Consider the following 24,539-nt stretch of genomic DNA (forward strand, 5'->3'; position numbering starts at 1 on the left):
TTTGGACTGTGGACTTTTGAGTTAATGCTGAAATGAATTAAAACTTTGGGGGACTGTTGGGAGGGCATGATTGGTTTTGTAATGTGATGAGATTTGGGAGGGGGTGGGGTGAAATGATACGGCTTGCCTATGTCCCCACCAAAATCTCATCTTGAATTGTAGCTCCCTAATACCTATGTGTCATAGAAGTGACCCATGGGAGGTAATCGAATCAAGGGAGTAGTTTTTCTCATGTTGTTCTCACAACAGTGAATAAGTCTCACAATATTTGACAGTTTTATAATCTCCGCTACACAAGTTCTCTTGCCTGCCGCCATGTGAGATATGACTTTTCTCCTCATGGGCCTTCCATCATGATTGTGAGGCCTCCCCAGCCACGTGGAATTGTGTGTCAGTTAAATCTCTTTCCTTTTTAAATAACCCAGTCTCAGGTATGCCTTTATTGGCATCGTGAAAACAGACGAATACACTCCTCAAAATAGATCTCCTCTCCCACTTTGAAATAGGGAGAATAATTTGATCAAATAGAATGATCTTCAATATATTTTTATGCAAACTGTCAAATTTTTTACCATGTTATACTTTGATTAGCAGATTATGAAAGTGTTTCATTACACATCCAAAGCACAACTTAATATAATAAGAAATGGATTTTCAGTTTAACCAACAGCAACATGGTATCTTACTGCTGTTTTAATTATAATTTCCTCATTCATTTGAAAGGTCAAGCCACTGCATTATATTAGTCTTTTTGTGTCATTTATTCTATGAATAATTTGGTGCTGTTATTGATCTGTACATGGTAAGACATTACTTTTATGTGAATGTTATTCTTTGATGGTTATTTGCCTTTTATTTTTATTAATATGTATATGACAAGCAGAAATTTACATTTTGCATTTTACATAATCAATTATTTTCCTCTATTTTCCCTTTGTCACCTTCCTTTGGAATCTAGAAAGTTTTCTCTGGGCCCCGAATCTGAGATCTGATAAATATTCCATTTCCTTTTTCTGCTGCCGTTTTATTTTAATATTTTACAATTAGTTCCTCAAATACCTGTAATTAAGTTCAGTGCAAGATACAAACATGCTTGGATTTTCTTATTAATAATTGAGAAATTATTTCATAACCATATATTAAACACCCCTTTCTTTCCTTGGCAATCTATTATACCTTTTTAATCATATTTTAATCTTCAAATATATTGTCTATATAAAAGTTTTTGCTTTTCAGTAACATTTTTCATGCTATAAAGAGAACATAGTCACTGTAGGAAAATAAATGAATAGATATAAGAATAAAGAAAATATCACACTTATAATTCTAACAATCCATTTTAAATTTTCCTTTGGTTTAGAGTTAAAGCTTAAACAACACAGGAATTAGGGACATTGAGCCTGCCATGCAGTCGAAATTTCACATGTAACTTTTAACTTTCCAAAACCTTAATACTAATAGCCTACTGTTAACCAGAAGCCTTGCCAGTAACATAAACAGTGGATTGACAAATATTTTGTATGTTGTGGGTATCATATACTATTTTCTTACAACAAAGTAAGCTAGAGAAGAGAAAATTTTATCAAGAAAATCATAAGAAAGAGAAAACATACTATTTGCTGAGTGGAAGTGTATCATCATAAAGGTCTTCCTCCTTGTCTTCACATTGAATAGGCTGAGGAAGACGAGGAAAACGAGAAATTGGTCTTTGTGTCTTATGCATGGCAGAGGTGGAAGAAAATTTGACTTTTAGTGGACCTGTAAAGTTCAAAGCCATGTTGTTCAAAGGTCAATGGTATATCCATATGGTTCTTAGTCCATTCAAGCTGCTATAATGAAAATACCATAAACTGGATGGCTTATGAAACAGAAATTTATTTCTCACAGTTCAGGAGGCTGGGAAAGTCCGCAATCAAGATGCCTGCAGATTCCATGTTTGCTGAGGGCCTCCTTTCTTTTACATAGACAGAGGTCTTGCTGAGTCTGCAATAGGTAGAAAGGGCTAGAGAGCTCTCTGGGGTCAATTTAATAGGGCTAAACCAGGGGTTTTTCCTTATGACTTGTATTAGTAAGGGTTTCCACAGTGGCAGAACTAACAGAATATATGTATATATAAAAGGGGGTTTATTAGGAGGAATTGACTCACATGATCACAAGGTGAAATCTCATAATAGGCCTTCTGGATGCTGAGAAGCAAGAAAACTACTAGTGACTTTGTCTGAGTCCAAAAGCCTCAACAGTAGGGATGCCAACAGTGAAGCCTTTAGTTTGTGGCCAAAGGCCTGAGAGCCCCTGCCAAACCACTGGTGTAAGTCCAGGAGTTCAAAGGCCAAAGAATGTGGAGTTTAATGTCCAAGGGAAGAAAGAGCAGAGGGAAGCATCAAGCAAAGGAGAAAGATGAAAGTGAGAAGACTCAGCAAGCCAGCTTACCCCACCTACTTTCACCTGCTTTGTTCCAGCTATGCCAGCAGCCAATTGGATGGTGCCCATCCACATTTAAGGTAGGTGTTCCTCTCCTAGTCCACTGACTCAGATGTGAATCTCCTCCAGCCATATCCTTACAGACACACCTAGAAACACAATACTTTACCAGATATCAAGGCATCTTTCAATACAATCAAGCTGACACCTAACATTAACTATTACAGGACCTAATGGCCCTCCAAAGCCCCACTTCTAAATATCATTTCATTGGGAGTTAGGACTTCAACATATGAATTTTCTGGGACCAGAAACAACCTATAGTTATTATATAGATGTGTTTGTGTGCACATATGTATGCATTCTGGGTGTCATTTTTTCTAATTTTATACAGCTGAGATAAATCCATACGAATTTAATCTCATTATGTCACAAACCATACGGTTTTGTCTCAATTTTGTTAAAAAAAATGCCTTGCTGTGTCACAGTATTATATCCTGGTTTTGAAAATTATATCAATTTTTCTCATCTCATAAAATCCAAAATTACAAATATAAACATATTTACAGCATTCTATCACAGATTTGCACCATAATGTATTTATCCATTCCCATAATTTAGGGTGTTATATTTATATAATTACATATTATTTAAAAGCAGTTTTACATAGCTGCATAACACCTCAACAAGTTTTTTTCCTCTATTTTATTTAACAGTGTCCATAATTTTTTAATGTTTGAGGATAAAGGCTTTGCTATTATGAATAAAACTGCAACAAAAAACCTTCCTTATAATAAATTGTTGATGACAATTTGATCATATCTCTGGGATAAATCCATAGATTTGTAATTGCTAGGTCAAAGTATATGTACTCTTGGTTACCTATTCTATTTTAATGCTTTAGCTGTTGAATCTATGCCAAGGCCAAAAGGTTTTACCTAGTCTCTATGTGTAGTATTTCACACATATATAAGGCAAGTTCCCTTAAAATCTCTTATATATGCAGTTTCCTTATTCCATTTTTCTCATTAAATGATTTTAAAATTATTTCTTATCTTAAAAGGTCATTGAGATTTTTATTTGAATTGCTTTAAATTTGTAATTCAGTTCATGAAGAAATGACATATTTACAATTTTGCCTCTTTCCGTTCAGATATATAGTATCTTTTTTGATTCATTCAAGCTTTATTTTGTCACTCAACAATGTTTTATATATTTTAATTTTTATATAGATCCAATGCATTTCTTCACAAATAATCATTCTTAGGTATTTTATACTTTGATTTTTAGATTAAATTTTCTTTTCTGTAATGTTTTTCATGTAATCATGGCTGCTATATCAGAATTCTAATTGAATTTTTAACTGCTATCTTTTTGAACTTTCTTTTTAGTAAAAATGAGTATTCTATGTTGGCAGAAATATAACCAATAAATAATAAACCGTCCTTTTAAAATAATTATTCCCTTTATTTTTACATAAGTTATAACACTGAGTAGAAAGTCAGTAAAAATTTTACATAATGGTTTTATTTCTGCTTCTGATTTCAGCAATCATGTTTCTACTGTTAGCTAGAAATATTCATTCTTTCTAAATAAGTAATTTTTTAAAAATGAAGAGAAAATGTTATTTTTATCAAATGTATTTTCAGCATCTATTGAGATGATCATAAAATATTCACCTTTGATTTATAGATGTTAGCATTTATATTGATAATACTAAGAGCTAGCATCTGTACGGCTGCCTTTTCATATAATAGGCACTCTCCTAAGCATTTTATATGCATTGATTCATTTAATCATCAAAGAAGTCCCTATAGTTAGAGTTAATAGTCAAGATATTTAGCATCTGGTATGGCAGTCCTATAGTTCTCACCCAAGGTAGTCAGGAATCCTTTAGAAGATCCTGCAAAATGGATATCTACTTATCCATGGAGAAATACTTTAACAATTTTCTTTTCATACCTGTGTGATAGCTGAATATGAACTTTGCCTATGGAGTATACTATTGTTATCTCAATTTTTAGGGTGAGGAAACTGCAAACAGTTAAGAATTGTTAAGTAACTTGCCCAAGATCACATAGCAAAGGCAAGAGTTGTGATTAAGAAACTAAAAGACAAATTCATTGTCCTTCCATGATTCTAATCACTTTATCTCCTCTCTGTAGACTTTAGAAAACAAATCTACCTTTACATTTGCATTTCCTGGATAAAGTCTACTGAGTCATCATTTATTATTCTACCAAAATATTGTCAGATTCAGTTTTCCATAATAATGTCTGAAATTGCCTCATCTATATTGTTAAGATGAGCCAAATTTTTTTTTAATTTTCTTCCTTTGTTCCTTATATATCTCAGAAATTTTATCCCGATTTTCATAAGTTCATGAAAGAATGAGAAATCTTTCCTCCTACTGAAATGCAAGTACCATCCTTAGGACATTGAAATAATTTTAGATAAAAATTGGGGGCTCATAAACTTCTGAAAAACTACTTTATGCATTTGTTTAATGGTTATTGTTCTTTTTGAATTTTCCATTTCATCTAATCTCAATCTATGTTTTTCAAAAATGGCTGGGACACATATGTAGTTTAAAATGTATCCCAGAGTACTTTATGCTGTTTATTTATTTTCCGCATTCCAGAACACTACTAGAAAAGGCTTGGGTTTTGTTAATTTGTATGATAGTTACAAATCCATGAGTTAATTCTATTTTTATTATTATTTTTTTTGAAACAGAGCCTCTCTCACTCTGTTGCCAGGCTGGGGTGCAGTGGCGCTATCTTGGCTCACTGCAGTTTCTGCCTCCCAGGTTCAAGCGATTATCCTGCCTCAGCCTCCCAAGTAGCTGGGATTACAGGTGTACACTAGCACACCCAGCTATTTTTTTTTTTTTTTGTATTTTTAGTAGAGACAGGTTTCACCATGGTGTCCTCGATCTCCTGATCTCCTGATCCGCCCACCTTGACCTCCCAAAGTACTGGGATTAGAGGCATGAGCCACCATGCCCGGCCGAGTTAATTCTATTTTTGATAGAGAAATGTTCAAAATAAAGGGAGAAACACTCTCTCCAGTGATACATGCCTGAGAAGAAGTGTAGAAAATTTGTATTGTTAAAAAAATTTTATATTTTATAAATGATACAAGGTAAGTAGCATGATTTGGGAAATTATTTTTGCCTAAAAAAGAAATTATGCCCTAAAATAAGGTCCATTTTGGTATTGGCAGAACAATCTTAGAAAGAAAAGTGTACAAGTATAAGTGAATATGACAAAGCTCACTTTTCTGAATTACAGCTGTATAGGTTTGGCTTTCCTGGTGTTGGTGATATCCTTTGTGTAGCATTTCACAAAAAGGGAACAGATAAGAAATTCACCAAACTGAACAGCATGAGGAACAGTCATATGGTTGCATTTTGTAAATGACCTTGTACTTGACTATGCCCTGGGAAAGCAGAACACTTAGAATTGGAAGTTGTTCTAGATCCTTAAGGAATTGCCACACTGTCCTCCACAATGGTTGAATGAATTTACACTTGTACCAACAGTGTAAAAGTGTTCCTATTTCTTCACAGCCTCACCAACATCTGTTGTATCCTGACTTTTTAATCATTGCCATCCTAACTGGCATGAGATGGCATCTCATTGTGGTTTTGAATTGCATTTCTCTAATGACCAGTGATGATGAGCCTTTTTTCATATGTTTGCTGGCCAAATAAATGTTTTATTTTGAAATGTGTCTGTTCATATCCTTTGCCCACTTTTTGATAGGGTTGTTTGTTTTCTTGTAAATTTGTTTAAGTTCCTCATAGATTCTGGATATTAGACCTCTGATAGGTTGCAAAAATTTTCTCCCATTCTCTAGGTTGCCTGTTCACCCTGATAGTTTCTTTTGCTGAGCAGAAACTCTTTAGTTTAATTAGATCCCATTTGTCAATTTTTGGTTTTGTTGAAACTGCTTTTGGTGCTTTAGTCATGAAGCCTTTGCCCATGCCTATATCCTGAATGGTGTTGCCTAGGTTTTCTTCTAGGGCTTTTATGATTTTAGGTTTTACATTTAAGTCTTTAATTCATTTTTAGTTAATTTTTGTATAAAGTGTAAGGAAGGGGTCCAGTTTTTGCTTTGTGCATATGGCTAGCTAGTTTTCCCAGAACCATTTATTAAATAGGGAAACATTTCCCCATTGTTTGTTATAGTCAGGTTTGTTGAAGATCAGATTGTTGTAGATATGCAGTGTTATTTCTGAGGCTTCTGTCCTATTCCATTGGTCTATATATCTGTTTTGGTACCAGTATCATGCTGTTTTGGTTACTATAGCCTTGTAGTGTAGTTTGAAGTCAGGTAGCACGACACCTTCAGCTTTGTTCTTTTTGCTTAGGATTGTCTTGACTATACCAGATCTTTTTTGATTCCATATGAAATTTAAAGTAGTTTTTCTAATTCTGTGAAGAAAGTCAATGGTAGCTATGGAAATAGCATTGAATCTATAAATTACTTTGGGCAGTGTGGCCATTTTCACAATGTTGATTCTTCCTATCCATGAGCATTGAATGTCTTTTCCATTTGTTCATGTCCTCTCTTATTTCCTCGAGCAGTGGTGTGTAGCAATCCCATTACTGGGTATATACCCAAATAATAATTATAAATCATTCTACTATAAAGACACATGCACATGTATGTTTATTGTAGCACTATTTAGAATAGCAAAGACTTGGAACCAACCCAAATGCCCATCAATGATAGACTTGATAAAGAAAATGTGGCACATATATACCATAGAATAGTATGCAGCCATAAAAAAGAATGAGTTCATGTCCTTCTCAGGGACATGGATGAAGCCAGAAACCATCATTCTCAGCAAACTAACACAAGATGAGAAAACCAAACACTGCATGTTCTCAGTCATAAGTGGGAGTTGAACAATGAGAGCACATGGCCACAAGGAGAGAAACATCACACACTGGGGCCTGTTGGGGAGTGGGGAACAAGGGGAGGAAGAGCATTAGGATGAATACCTAATGCATGTGGGGCTTAAAACCTAGATGATGGGTTGATAGGTGCAGCAAATCACCATGGCACATGTATACCTATGTAGCAAACCTACACATTCTGCTCATGTATTCCAGAACTTAAAGTAAAAATTTTTATAAAAGAATTGGAAGTTGTGATTTTTAATTTATTTAAAATAAATCTTTTAGTTAATTTTTCTGTTGTATTTGAGTATTTATGTGAGTTTGTTGATGTGAGTATTTATGTGAGTTTGTTGATGTGATTGTAAAAATATAAATCTAAACAAATATATGTAAGTTTGATGTTTGAATTACTGTCAACACTGGTGCATTAAAGGTTTATCTGGTATGGAAAGGTAACATATTTCCTTAACAGTATGGCAGTAGACTGAAAATAAATTACTCTCAAATGCTTCCTACTTTAGGGTTGAATAATTGTACTTGCAAAATTTATGAATCTGAAGCAAATCAAGATAATAACCCAGAGCGAGTTAAGTTAAACTAAACAACACTCAGCCAAAACAGAGAATATATTTGAATCCCAATTCATTATCTCACCTTGGGTTATACATAACTGAATTGCTTCTTGGAGTGGTAGTATGAACCAGCGCATTACCTCTACTTCCAACAGTGTGAATATAGTATGTTTACTCTTATATGTTAATTGTATATTGTAACTTAATGGTAATAAGTTAACTTATATTAACATATATGTATGTTTATTGATATTTTTATATTTGGATATTACAGGATTTATTACATATCCCTTTGGAGGTAATACTGACAAGGAAACCATGTGATATTTTTAATGGGCTATCGAACATAAACTGGCTTGGCAAAGCTATAATCTTTTATAATCTGCTATATTTTACATTATTGAATTTTGCATTTTCAGCCCAATCAATTGAAATTGTTACAATTATAACTTTATTAAACAAGAAATGGATTAAATTTAAGCTTTGTGGAAGGAAAATCGGAAAGAAATTAAATTATATTAATTCTAATTAAAAACAGCCCACTGTTATGAAGTTAATATATCTGATGATGCCATTTCTGGGGATGGGAATTGTCATTGGTAAATATGGTCATTATTATGATATTTTGCATTGTGGTGATTGGAGGTGACATATTTTCATAAGTAAATCACTTGTAATAAAAATTATTTGGTTTGGCTTTTAAATGCATTCTTAGGAATATCATCCAGGGAAGCCAAAGTATGACATATTTGATCAATGTGAATGATTAAGTTTGTACCTAAAAGGCAATTACAATTGTAGAGAAAGTTAGAGAAATTTAGTGAAAGATGGGAGTATTATAATCAGATCTAAGAAAGGAAATTCTAAGACTGAGTAATGGCAGTACATTTGACCAATATCAAAATGCTGCCTTCTCTCTGAAGCCCACTATGGCATCCTCATAGCCATAATTATGGCATCCTCATAGCCAATAATATAAATTATTATTTTTTGAGATAGGGTCTCTCTTTGTCTCCCAGGCTAGATTGCCGTGGCATGAACATGGCTCACTGCAGCTTTGACCTCCCAGGCTCAAGCATTCCTGCCACTTCAGTCTCCTGAATAGATTGAGACTACAGGCATGTACCACCACATCTGGCTAATTTTTTTTTTTTTTTTTTAATTTTTATTTTGTAGAGACTGTGTTACACCATGTTGCCCAGGCTGGTCTCAAATTCTTTTCATGAGCCTAAGCGATCTGCCTGCCTTGGCCTCCCAAAGTGCTAGGATTACAGGAGTTAGCCACCACAGCTGGCCTACTCCTAGTCATTATTTACATTTTTATTGTATTGTCACTGTGTGTTAACCATACTTGCCTTCCTACAAGCTTGATGAGCTTTTGGAGGGCAAAGATCCCATCTTAATTATATTGGTATTACAATGTTAGTATCTAGAACACATTTTTTCTAGAACCCAGAAGACTGACAAGCAATAAACACTTTTTGTAAGGTGTGACACACTGTGTCTGCATCCGGGAGTGACTTGAAATAAAACGAAGGGTGAAATAATAATAATAAGTAACTTATAGGTATAAGAGGATCAAGGTAATTTTACATTCTGTTGAATAATTAACAACTTTTCAATTCTTTAAATTTCAGTTCCTGTGAAATACTGGGTTCTTTGAGCGTTTTTTTCCTTCCCTTCACCCCCTCTATCAAAAGATTACTGACATAATGATTTATTTATATCAAAGATGTAACAGCACTCATGTGTATTGCAGCACTATTTACAATAGCAAAAATATGGAATCGACTGAAGTGTCCATCACTGGATGAATGGATAAAGAATTTGGTATAGGGCTGAGCACGGTGGCTCACACCTGTAATCCCAGCACTTTGAAGAGGCTGAGGCGGGTGCACAAGGTCAGGAGTTTGAGACCAGCCTGGCCAATACAGTGAAACCCCCATCTCTACTAAAACTACAAAAATTAGCTGGGTGTGGTGGCATGTGCCTGTAGTACCAGCTACTCAGGGGGCTGAGGCAGCAGAATCACTTTAACCTGGGAGGCAGTGGTTGCAGTGAGCCGAGATCACACCAATGCACTCCAGCCTGGGTGACAGAGTGAGACTCTGTCTCAAAAAAAAAAAAAGAATCTGGAATTGCTATTCAGCCATAAAAGCAAATGAAATCATGTCTTCTGCAGCAACATGTATAGAACTGGAGGCTATTACCTTAAGTGACAAAAAAAGGCAGAAAAATAAATATAGCATATTCTCAGTTATACGTTGGAGCTAAATAATGTGGACATGTGGACATAGAATGTGCGGTGATATGCACCAGTATGAGAAGGATGTGGGGGTGGGAGGGAGGTAGATGATAAATTACTTAATGGGTACAATCTATGTTATTCAAGTGATGTATACTCTAAAAGCCCTAACTTAATCACCATGCAATCTATGCATATAACAAATTTACACTTGTACCTTATACATTTATACAAATAAGATTTGATATAGGTGATGGGGAGGAAGGCAGCAAATCACACTGCCATGTGTGTACCTATGCAACAATCTTGCATGTTCTTCACATGTACTCCAAAACCTAAAATGCAATTTAAAAAAAACGATTACTGATACATTGAAAAACAAATCTATCCAAACTACGTTTGTTAAGTGTAGGACTCACATTCTCAATAACTAGTGTGAAGAAGACCCACCCAGAATCCCAGAGCTGGAAAGACTGTTTTAAGTTGAATACATTTGAGAATCAAGGCAAGCAAAAGGAAACCTTTTCTAAATTGTTCCCATCTAACTAAAAGCAGAAACTTCTGGGAAACAAAGCTGTCATAAATTCTCTCTTTAGGGTGGGTCTTCTCTCAGGAAACATACCAGTAGTAAACCTACCATAGATACCTTCTCTGGGATAGTTTCATGGTCATAAAGAAAGTAAAAGACCACTCACTGGCTTTTGTGTAAATCAACATTATCACAAACTTTCTTAAAATCCCATTTGCCTTTTAGAAACAAATATATTCCTTTTAGTCAAAGAAGCTTTTTCTCCCCTCTCCCTTTTTTCTAAATTAAGTACATTAGTCTTCAACTGTAACCATTTATTGAGACAATTACTTCTTTTGTAGCTCCAATGTGCATACAAATAAACCTTTTTTCTCCTGTTAATATGTTGTTTGTCTGTTGAATTTACAGGACAGAAAATGTTTTTCTTCCTCAACACAGTTTTAACTAGGACACTTGGGTAGTCAAAAACTTACATAGTGAGAGTGAAATTATACATGAATGAAACAAAGTTCACATTGAGATACAACAAATCTAAATTGCATAAATTTCCAATTTCCTGAAGTACTATGTAAAATAACACCATGAAGGAAAGACTCATTTTGGTCATCATGTTTTGTATTGAGAACTGTTTTGAGGACATAGCTAACTGCAGTGCGAATCTGATTCCAGACTGAGTGTAAATTCATATACAAATTGGAAACTGGGAGGCTGCCTTTTACCAGTTTTCAAATCGACTCTTAACTGACTTGAATTTTATAAAGTCCAGAATATATTTGTGTAATAACTCAGGTCTTATTAGTGAGGAAGCTAGCTCCTAGATTAAGAAAAACAAGCATGGTGCCTCACACCTGTAATCCTAGCACTTTGGAAGGCCAAGGCAGGCAGATGGTTTAAGCCCAGGAGTTCAAGACCAGCTTGGGCAACACAGTGAAACTTCATCTCTACAGAAAATATGAAAATTAGCTCTGTGTGCTGGCATACATCTGTAGTCCCAACTAATTGGGTGGCTAAAGTGGGAGGATCGCATGAGCTCTGGAAGCTGAGGTTGCAGTGAGCTGAGATTGCAACACTGCATTCCAGCCTGGGCAACAGAGCAAGACCCTATCCCAGAAAAAGACACTTAGGGGGAATATGAACAACTTAGATAAAATGACATTTTGGTTAGTACATATTGATCTATTTTTTTTCATTGGAGTTAGTAATTATACATGGAAGTTCACCACTTATTAGAAACATATTCTGTAAGTAAGATCATCTTTCCAGGATCTCTCAGTGGTTTTGTTAAAAGTATATTACTGGGTATATATCCAAAGGATTATAAATCGTTCTACTATAAGGAAACATGCACACGAATGTTCAATGCAGCACTGTTTACAATAGCAAAGACCTAGAACCAACCCAAGTGCCCATTGATGATAGACTGGACAGGGAAAATGTGGCACATATACACCATGGAATATTATGCAGCCATCGAAAACGATGAGTTTGTGGCTTTTGTAGGGACATGGATGAACCTGGAAACCATCATTCTCAGCAAACTGACAGAAGAGCAGAAGATCAAACACCGCATGTTCTCACTCATAGGCGGGTGTTGAACAATGAGAACACATGGACACAGGGAGGGGAGCACTACACACTGGGGTCAGTTGGGGGGAAATAGAGGAGGGATGGTGGGGGGGGGGGAGCTGGGGAGAGATAACAAGGGGAGAAATGCCAGATGTAGGTGATGGGGAGGAAGGCAGCAAATCACACTGCCACGTGTGTACCTATGCAACAATCTTACATGTTCTTCACATGTACCCCAAAACCTAAAATGCAATAAAATAAATGGGGAAAAAAGTATTATTATTGCTATTCTGATTTCTAAACTGATGCTAGTATTACATATTGAGACATGGCTAGGTTTAATTACTTCCCATAGTATTATTGAAGATGAAGAAATGCTAATTACTTAAATAAACTTTACAGTTTTGAAGTTACTATTTGTTGTATTAGGTTTAGTATAATGCCTTAGATGAGAAAAGGAGCAAGTTAGAAAATTAACTGAGCTCATTATAAAATTTAATTTATTTGCGTCAGTAAACTGGAGAGAGAAAAGTTTGGCCTTACAGCAAAATTTCATCCAAACCTCTTGTAGAAAGAATGTAATTTGATAGGTAACTCTAAGCCACTACAAGACAACTTAAAAAATGTAAAATATCAATACAAAGGCTCTTAGTCTAATGACATCCTGAGGCTAGGAAACCATTTCTGCCATCTTGACTTCATTTCTTCAACAGGCATTCTATTTGACTCACATTTATTTGAATTGCAGTTAGGTCCAGTAATGATTTAAAACATATAAAGTTACTGTTTAAAAGAAGCCTGTTTTGAGAATAATTATGTTGAGGAAAATGTATTTAAAAGTATTCAGAATTTAAAAATCAAACAACAAAAACCTTTACCTGAAACGTACTACCTTTTCCATGTAATGCTTTAATCAGTCTGGCAACAATTATATATTTAATCACATATGATGTTTGAGGGTAGTTTGATACTTTAGTTTGCTATTTACACATGGAAAATTACGGAAGTAATTAAGTATATTCAGATTAATTAAAAGCATTAAGAGGTATTACATGTAAAAGGAAATTTTTAATTAAATATTTCAAGTTTTTCTTTTCAAAAAAATATTTTATTGAAAAATACAATGTAGCAACAGTTTTATCTGAATTGGTTATGCTAGAAATAGGACAAGTTGAGTTTTAGACATTTTTCAAAGTGAGCTGGCCATAATATTTTGGATTTGCTTAGAGTTTTACTTTATCCCTTACTTATTAAAAATGTTTTAGTTAGATGAGTCTTCACTGCTCTTAATAAGTGCTTTACTAGCAAGGGAAGGAAGCAGTTTGAGGCCTTAAGGTTTAGGTTTAAAAATCTCTAGAGGAAAAACATCTTCAGGAAAGATGATATTGAATAAGTTGGCCAGTGTATCACTTTTCTTTTTTTAGTAAAATAGGAAAATTCCATCTATATAGGGCTGCAAAGAAGATAATCAGGAGACAGGAGCTGTAAGCATTAAAAGCAGCTGCCAAAAACTAATAGAAAGCCAGAATAGCAGGTAGAAGTAAGATTTACATGAAAGAAGGAAAAGCTTGCTCTCCTCCTAACAAAAAAAGGCATGTGGAAAAGGATGGTTGTGAGGCTGTTGGAGAAAATGACCCTTTAGGGTGCAATCCTCACAATTTCCTCAACTGTATTTGAAAGTGATGAGGGAGTGGAAAATTTAACTGACAACAAATTTAAAGTAACAACAATGCTTTTCTTCTGTAATTAAGTTAAAATTTGGAGTATGTTGCCTTTACAAGAAGAAAAACAAAACAAAAAAACAAGATTATCTTCTTTTGGAGAAAGGAATTCAGAATTTGAGAGATGAAAATGATCCCCATGAAAAAAACTATTCTGTCAAATTTGTTGTCTTAGCGAAAATTTAAAAAATCAGTAGACAACAGATGCTGGAGAGGATGTGGAGAAATAGGAATGCTTTTACACTGTTGGTGGGAATGTAAATTACTTCAATCATTGTGGATGACAGTGTGGCGATTCCTCAAGAATCTAGAAATAGAAATATCATTTGATTCAGCAATCACATCACCGTGTATATACCCAAAGGATTGTAAATCATTCTATTCTAAAGACACATGTACCCATATTTTTATTGTGACACTGTTCACAATAGCAAAGACTTGGAACCAACCGAAATGCTTATCAGTGATAGACTGGACAAAGAAAATGTGGCACATATACACCATGGAATATTTTGCAGCCATACAAAAAGGATGAATTCATGTCCTTTGCAGGGATGTGGATGAAACTGGAAACCATCATTCTCAGCAGACTGACACAGAAACAGAAAACCAAAGACCACATGTTCTCACTCAGAATTGGGTGTTGAACAATTAGAACACCTGGACACAGGGAGGGGAACATCACACACCAAGGCCTGTCAGGGGGTGGGGAGCTAGTGAAGGGATAGCAGGGGGTGGAGGGATAGGGGAGGGATAGAATTAGAAGAAATACCTAATGTAGATGATGGAGTGATGGATGCAGCAAACCACCATGGCACGTGTATAACTATGTAACAAACCTGCATGCTCTGCACATGTACCCCAGAACTTATAATAATAATAAAAAGAAAAAGATGAATACTATAATTAGTGACTCATGATCAACTCTTCTTTCACTCCACTAAGTAACAAATTTTATTAATATTCTACAAATACATGAGATTTCTTTGTTGTCTAATATTCCACAGTAGGAATATACCGTAATTTACATAACCATTTCACTATTACTGGGCATTTGGGTTTTTTTATAGTTTGTTGTTCATTTAAATCAGTATGGTAAATATTTTTTTGTGCACAAATCTTTCTTCATATCCCTGATAATTACCTTAAAGTTGATTTCCAAAATATTAGTTGTTTGACAAAGGCAGGTCGAGAGGAGTTTTAAAAAATGCCATTTTCTTCCACCCATCTTAGATTGGTTGTGGCCCTGCAATTTAGACTCACAAAAGACAGATTACCAAAAGAAAAAAATGACAGAAGTTTATTTATGCATGCATTGCACGTATACATGAAAATACTTCGTGATTTGTGACTTAAAGGGATAGTTAGAATTTGGGCTTATATAGAATCTTAATGAAGAACAATAATTTTGTAGAGAAGTGGTAAGACAAATGAAAAGGGGCTTCAGCTTATAGGTTCAGCAATTGTGGGAAGGTAAATATTTGAGGTAAATGGTGGAGTCCTAATAAGAAAAAAAAAAAAAAAGGGTCACGCTGGTGGGAGCAGGGGAAAGTAGAAACGTTTATAAGTCTGCCTTTCTTCGTGTTCCAGGACACGTAGCCCTCCTGCACAAATAAATCAGTATCTTCCTGTGCCCAACTTATCACGAGACCTTCAGCTGATAAAAAAGAAAAAAAATACAAGTTAGCACACGGCAACCTTGGCATTATCAATACTGCAGTAGCTTTCTATAATGCACAAGAATCATCCTACAAAATCCCCTGAAAGCCTTTGTCACTTTGCAGTTACCTCATTTGATGATCTGTCTGTTGCTTCCTTGCAACCTATTTTCACATGTTTTCTAATAAACCTACCTTTCTTTACGTACAATTGTCTTGGTAAATAATTTGTACCACCTGCATGACACCAGCCCCAGATAGTTGCTACATATGACATTAACTAATGGAAGATAAAGGAGAGTTAGTAAGGTTTACATAGTCTTTTTCCAGTGCCATTTTCCATCAGGTGATAAGGTCATTATCCCCTTCCTCATACAGGAAATGGGACATTTTCACAAAGGAAATCCATGTTGTGTTTTCAGGTAGACATGGGAAGGGCTGTGAGTTCATCTTGTGTCTACCTCTTCTCAATTGCCTTTAGCTCAAAATAATCTTTATACCAGAGTGCATATATTGGGGTTGTATAATCTGAACACTTTCATGAACAATAATTAAAAATCCTTGAAATGTTAGCAAAATTACTTTTGGACCAACATAGCATTACACTGTTCAGTTATTTGACCCAACACTGCATATGATTCTTTCTTATCATTGCTAATTTATCAGGTAAAAATTTACTTTTATTTGTGTTTATCTGATTATTGGGAAGGTAAAGAAAGGGAACTGAGAGAAAGGAGGAATCATGGATTTGTCAGATGTACACCTCTGATAGAGGTTTGAACTTTAGATTAAAATATAATAGAATAAAATATAAGACAAGTGGATATTTTGTTTCAGCTCTGTTACTTCATCATTGATTTATTAAGTAATACTGAGCTCCTTCTATATCACTGTTTTGGATCTCAAATCAGTAAATCTGAAGCCTACCAAGTTAGAATTTTTAGTAAACTCAAAGTCTACTTGTAGAGTTGAAGCAGGAGTGATCGGGAACAAACCTCTCAAACACCGAACTCAGGAAGGAAGTGGCTTTTTATCTTTTTTTTTTTTTTAATTGCATTTTAGGTTTGTGGTACATGTGAAGAACATGCAAGATTTTTCATAGGTATACACGTGGCAGTGTGATTTGCTGCCTTCCTCCCCCTCACTTATGTGGCTTTTTATTCAGCTGGGAGCTGTGGGGGGTGACAGCCTCATTCACTGAGCTCCCTGAGCTGCAGCTTCTCTCCCCTTTTATAGGCTTACAACGCTAAAGGGGAAACTGAGGCAGAACTATGTCATTGTCTATTTGCTGAACGTCCGACCTTACAATCTTTTGCTTCATTGATTTGCTAATTCAAATGTAGCGTGAGTGGGAACCAGCCGGGGAGGGTGCTTACAGAGACAAGACAAAAGCAACAAGCTGTTTGTTGGCAGAGGTGTTTCCAGAAGGGAGCCTGGTCAGTGAAGACGTGAGGGGATAACATTCATTTGCAGCTCTTTCAAGGTTAACAGATTAGCAGAGACACTGGGAACTAAAAAGGGAGTCATTTTCCCCGCTCTTTTGTATCTTATTTTATTTTTTTCTCCTTCTTTACCCTCCTTCCTATCTGGAAAGGGGGGAGGGAAGAGATGAAAGAGAAGGAGGCAAGGGGTTCTTCCCTCTCAGAGACAAGTATACAAACAAAATGTATAGCATATTGAGATAACTTCCAAAATATGTAGAAATTTTGTTGAGAACACAGAGGAAGTAAATAATAATTGAGGTTAGAAGGTGGGGAGATTATACTTCTTGTAATATGTATCACAACTTAAGTACTTATTAGTCTATCATTAAACTCTAACATCTTGGAGGGCAGGGACTATTTAGGTCAAATTCATTGTTATATCTCCAGTTCTTTGTACAGTGTCTGGTACAAATCAATAATTTTAAATAAATGAATGAATGGATGAGTGAATGGACATCAATAATTTATTATAGCAAAAATTTATTAAAGTACGTGAATGACTGTATATGAAATTATTTATATATAATGTGACCTAATTTAGAAATAGGATTTTGGATATATAATTAATTTTAGGATCTCAAAATGAGATCGTCCTAGGTTTAGGGTGGGACCTAAATCAAGAACAGGTGCTCTTATAAGGGAAAAGACAGGGAGACTTGAGACACAGACACACAGAGGGAATGACCATGTGAAGGTGGAGACAGATTGGAGTTATGCCACTTCTAACCAAGGGACTCCTAGAACCACCAGAGGCTGGAATAGGCAAAGGAGTATTAACACTCACAGACTTCAAAGGGAGTGCAGCCCACTTCTCACCTCCAGAACTGTAAAGTAATAAATTTCTGTAGTTGTAAGTCACTCATTTGTGGTAATTCATTATGGGAGGCCTAGTGAATTACTACAAATGTATTATATATAATATGTGTGTATATATATTATATATAATACATTTGTATTAAGTATTAATATATTTGTATTAAATATATATATATATATATATATATATATATATATATATATATGTAATCAGTGATGGAAAAGTGAGGAAAAGAATAAAAATACCAAAAGACACAATAAGAATTAAGAAGGGCTGGCCAGGTGTGGTGGTGCACAACTGTAATCCCACATTTTGGGAGGCTGAAGCAGGAGGATTGCTTGAGCCCAGGAGTTTGAGACCAGCTTGGGCAACACAGGGACACCCTGTTTCTACAAAAATATAGAAAAATAAAAAACAAATAGCTGGGCATGGTGGTGCTTGCCTGTAGTCCCAGCTACTTGGGAGGCTGAAGTGGAAGGATTGATTGAGCCTGGGAGGTCAAGGCTGCCGTGAGCGTTGATTGCATCACTGAACTCCAGCCTGGGTAATAGAGCAAGACACTATCTCACAAAAATAAACATTAAGGACTGTTAATGGACCCAGGTTAATGATTGAAGATTAAAAAGAATATGTAGCAAGGCAAAATAATCTCATAAATTCAGAAGAGAGACGTTACTGATAGATTTGGCAGGAGGGAATAAGTAACTGAAAGAAAGTAAACATGAGTCCCAGATATCCAACGCAAACAGTTGGTTAACTGATGGTTTTGTTAACAGAAATGAAGATTACAAGAGGAATCATGGATTTAGCAGATGTACACCTCAGAAGGTTTAAGCTTTAGGTTAAATTTGGAAATCATATTATTATATACAGTATTTGAAACAAGGAAAGCAGATCTGAGAGTGTGTACATTGAGAAGAAAGGAAAGTGAGGATATAAAAGTAGGAACTGGTAATTTTCAGTGAAATAATAGAACATAAATCATTTAGAAAAATAGCTATCTTAATAGTAAAATGAGAGCTAGAAATGAGTCCTGCAAAGAAATTCAAGAGATTAAAGATGTGTGAAGATGATAGAAGAATACAAGTTTTCCCGTTCTGCATGATGTCAAATAGGATACAAAAGGCCGATAAAAAATATCAAATTTGTTAGAATCTTTGTGCAGTGGCTCATGCGTGTCATATCAGCACTCTGAGAGGCCAAGGCAGGGGAATTGCTTTAGGAAAGAAGTTTAGGACCAACCTGGTCAAGAGAGCAAGGCCCCATCTCTATTATAAAATGGAAATAAAACAATTATCAATTAGAAGTTTATTATGGTGAATAGTTTATATAGAGTGTTACTGATAAAAGTCAGGGTAGCATTCAATTAAACTTTGAAAATGAAAAAAAAAGTGTAGAGAAATGTTTTCAAAATGTGGCCATATTTGACAAAGGCAGAAACAAAGTGGAGGGTAGAGGAAGTAGATGCTTAGAGAGGGCTTATTTTATTTAGTGGATTGGAATTTGCACACATTCAGAGTGTAGAGGAAAGCAGCAAATAGAGGTAGTTTAAGCAAAAGGAAGAATGATAACTGGCAAAGCAAATGCAATGAGAAAGCAACAGGTTATGGAACTAGAATTTTAAAAGTGTAAGTGGTAGGAATAGCTTTATAGAGATACAAGGCATGCCTCTCTCCTGAGATAGTAAGAGGGGATAGTTAGATTTCAAGATGAGGTAGTTACACATTAAGGGATTTCTCTCCTGATTACCCATTATACTGTAGGAAGCATGAAATTATTTCCTAGAAACTGGGCAGAGTACCTGTCCTCCCTTATGATTCTGGAAAAGATACGCTGACTTTAATGGATATTTTCTTCTAGCTACCCATTACATAACTTATTTCAACCATTCCAATACCCAATCTGAGTCACTATGTTTTGATTCATTTTATGTCCAAATAGGCCATATTTTACACTATTCTCACTATTACCCTGTCTTTTAAAAAAAGAATTTGTTAGTTAAATATGTAAAACACCAACTAGCGAACTTAGTTCTTCAATAAGGACATTTACTTTTATTTCATCTGATCTATTCAGAGTGCTAATTTGAACTTATTGCCATACATAAGTGTGTGTTGATGAAGTAAAAAAAAAAAATACTAATTGAAGGCCTTCTTCGATAAGTTCTTTGAGAAATATAAAAATAAAAAACATTTCTATTCTTAACCTTATATAGTTTATAAGTATTTTAAGCTACCTCAAATACAAAGCAGCCATGATCTGGGATACCATACTTCTTAGTGGAAAAAACTGTTGATATTATATTCATTTTTAATGTCATGTGTGACATACTAGATGACTGACAAGTTATTTGATATGTGTGCAAGGGAGGGCCACATACATATTTGGGTAAAATAATTAGTAATTCTTCTGTAACATAGAAAAGAGACATTTGACACAAAGACAAAAATTATTAAGAAATCTTTACTCTCTTTGAGGTGATGAAGAATGATGCATAATAATGATGCAATTAAATATTTGAATCACAGATGACGTGGATGAGTCACTACATTTAATATGTATAATAAATCTGATATGTTTGTGAAATTATATTAAAAACACACATCTTTTCAAATAAATTTTTCAAACTGGATATTAACAGCTATTTTAGGTAAATTATATCCAGGAGAAGATGTTTATTTTGATTGAGATACAAATTACATAGGAATCACTGCCTTAAAGTATACAGTTCAATGGTTTTTAGTACATTAGTAAAGTTATGGAAACATCACCACTATATAACCCAGATCTTTTATGTCACTCTAAATGAAACCCCATTCCTCTTAGCAGTCACTCTCCAATCCCAGTCCTGGCATTGTCAATCACTAACTTCATTCAGTCTTCATGGATTTGCTTATTCTGGACATATAAAATAAATTGAGTCAGACAATATGTAGCCTTTTATGACTGGATTTTTTCAGTTAGAATAATGTTTTCAAAGTTCATACCTGTTATAGCAGGTAAGAATATTTTTTCATGGCTAAATAACATTCAATTGAATGAATTTGTAACATTGTGTTTATTAATTAATCAGTTAATGAATATTTGGGTTATTTCTATTTTTGGATATTTGGTATGATACTGCTATGATTATTAATGCACAGCATTTTGTGAGGATATATGTTTTCACATCTTTTGAGCATGTACCTATGAATGGAGTTGATGGGTCATATGCTTATTATAAATTTAACATTTTGAAGAACTGCCAATCTTTTTACTTATCTGTTGCCTCATTTTACATTCTCACCAGAAACATTTTGTTTTACCAATTTCTCCACATCATTGCCAACACTCGTTGTTTTATATTATCATTACTATTACCATTCAAGTGGTTATGAAGTGGTATTTTGGCAAAGCAGCTGCTCAGACACATACAGAAACCCAGGAGTTTTCCATATTTTGGCCCTGTGATCCCTGACAAGGCGGGAAATCTGTCCATACACATTCCTAAGAAAGGGGCTGAATCCAGGGAGCCAAGCAGTGTCATTCTGTGAGCCCCACTTCCACAGCACCTCACAAGTTAAGACATATTGGCTTGGAATTCCAGGAAGCCAATGGCAACAGGCTTAAATCTGCCTGAGAGGGGTCTGTGTTTCCAGTGGGAGAGGGCAGCCACCATCTCTGCAATTTGGTAGACTCAGCTGTTCCAGTCTGCTGACTTTGAAGAATACAAACAGTCTGGATGAGAAAGATTCCCCCACAATGCAGCACAGCTGTCTTGCAAGATCATGGCCAGACTGCTTCTTTAAGTGGGACCCCCATCCATTCCTCCTTACTGGGTGGGACCTCCCTGCAGGGGCTTCAGCTACTCCAGACAGAGTTCTATAGATAGATTCCTGATCTCTCCCTAGGATGGAGCTCCTGGAGGAGGGGCAGCCACCTTCTCTGTGGTTTGGTTGACTCATGTGCTCCGACCTGCTGGCTTTGGAGAATATAAGTGGTTCAGATGAGGAAATCCCACTCCCCCAACCAATGCAGTATACCTGCTACATCAAAAAACAACCAGACTGCTTCTTTAAGCAGGACCCTGTTCATTCTGGCTGATTGAGAACCCCTCTCCCCCAATAGGGGTTTCCAGCCATATCCTACAGGTGCATTTGAGCCAGCAACAGGTCAATAATACCCTGGGACAAAGCATCCAGAGGAAGGAGCTGGCTGCCATATTTGCAGTCTGACAGGCTTTACTGGTGAAACCTCCAGGAATGGGAAAAACTGAGGCAATTAGGGTCTGCAGCAGTCCCACAGCAAAATGCAGCAGCCCTATGGTAGAGTGGTCTGACTGTTAAAAGAAAATCAAACAAGTGGAAAGCAACACTAATATCAACAAAAAAGGCCACAGAAAAACCTCATGCAAAGATCAGCAACCTCAAACATCGAAGGTAGATAAGTCCACAAAATGAGAAAGAATCAATGCTAAAATGCCGAAAACTCAAGAAGCCAGAGTGTCTCCTCTCCAAATAACTACAACACCTCTCCCACAAGGGCACAGAACTGGACTGAGGCAGAGATGGCTGAAGTGACAGAAGTAGGCTTTAGAAGGTGGGTAATAACAAACTTCACTGAGCTAAAGGAGCATGTAACCCAATGAATGAAAGGCTAAGAATCTTGATAAAACAACATAGGGACTGATAGTCAGAACAGCAATTTAGAGAGGAACATAAGTGACCTGTGGATCTGAGAAACAACACAAGAAATTTCCAATGCAATCAGAAGTATCAATAGCAAAATAAATCAACCAGAGAAAAGAAACTCAGAACTTGAAGACTATCATTCTGAAATAAAACAGGTAGGTAAGAATAGAGGGAAAAAAAATGAAAAGAAATGAACAAAATCTCTGAGAAATATGGGATTATGTAAAGAAACTGAACCAATGACTGATTGAGTTACCTCAAAGAGACAGGAAAATGGTACCAAGATGGAAAACATACTTCAGGATATCATCCAGAAGAACTTCCCCAATCTCACAAGACAGGCCAATATTCAAATTCAGATAATGCAGAGAACCCCAGTAAGATAAGCCACAAGAAGATCAACCCCAATACACATAATCATCAGATTATCCAAGGTCAAAATGAAATAGAAAATGTTAAGGGCAGCCAGAGAGAAAGACCTGGTAACCTACAAAGGAACCTCTCAGATTAACAGATAACCTCTCAGTGGAAACCCTACAAGTGAGAAGAGATTGGGGGGCAATATTGAGCATAAGTAAAGAAAAGAATTTCCAACCCAGAATTTTATATCTGGCCAAACTAAGTTTCATAAGCAAAGGAGAAATACAGTCATTATCAGATAAACAAATGCTGAGGGAATTAGTCATCAGCAGGCATGCCTTGCAAGTGCTCCTGAAGGAAGCACTGCATATGGAAAGGAAAACCTGTTACTAGCCACTAAAAAACACATTGAAGTACATAGACCAGTGACACTATGAAACAACCAAATAAATAAGCAAAATAACCAGCTGGTATCATGATGACAGTATCAAATTTATACATAGCAACATGTAATGTATAAATGTAAATGTAAATGGACTAAATGTTCTAATTTAAATACACAGAATGGCAAGGTGGATGAAGAGCCAAGACCCATCAGTATGCTGTCTTCAAGAGAACCATCTCAGGTGCAAATACACACATAGGCTCAAAATAAAGGGCTAAAGAAAAACTTACTGAGCAATAGGAAACCAAAAATGCACGGCAGGGGGGTGCAATTCTAGTTTCTGTTGAAACAGACTTTCAACCAAAAAGATCAAAAAAGACAAAGAAGGGCATTACATAATGATGAAAGATTGAATTCAACAAGAAGAGTTAACTGTCCTAAATATATATGCACCAAATACAGGAACATCCAGATTCACAAAGCAAGCTCTTAGAGACCTACAAAGAGACAGAGACTCCCAGACAAGAGTGGGAGACTTTAACATCCAATGACAATATTAGACAGATCATTGAGACTTTTTTTCAGACATTTTTTTCACTTTATCCTGAGCTCAGCTCTGGCAAAAGCGAACCTGATAGATATCTACGGGACTCTCCACTCAAAATAATGGAGTATACATTCTTCCCATCACCACATGACACTTACTCTAAAATTGATCACATAATCAGAAGTAACACACTCTTCAGCATATGCAAAAGAACTGAAATCATAACAAACATTCTCTCAGATCAGAGTGCAATCAAATTAGAACACAGTATTAAGAAATTCACCAAAAAACACACAACTAAATAAAAATTGCACAAACCACAACTGAATGACTCTCGGGTAAATGATAAAATTAAGGCAGAAATCAACAAGCTATTTGAAGCTAATGAGAACAAACTGATAATATTCTTGAATCTCTGGGGCACAACTAAAGCAGTGTTAAAAGGAAATTTATGGCTCTAAATGTCCCCCTCAAAAAACTAGAAAGAATTCAAGTTAACAATCTAACATCTCTACTAAATGAACTAGAGAACCCATACAAACAAACACCAAAGACAGCAGAAGACAAAAAATAACTAAGCTCCGAGCTTAACTGAAAGAGTTAGAGATAAAAAAAAAAAAAAAAAAAAAAAAAAAAAATTAAAAAAAAAAAAAA

Source organism: Sapajus apella, unplaced genomic scaffold (genome assembly GCF_009761245.1).
Source record: "Sapajus apella isolate SASKATOON/1434 unplaced genomic scaffold, GSC_monkey_1.0 scaffold145, whole genome shotgun sequence".
NCBI lineage: Eukaryota > Metazoa > Chordata > Mammalia > Primates > Cebidae > Sapajus > Sapajus apella.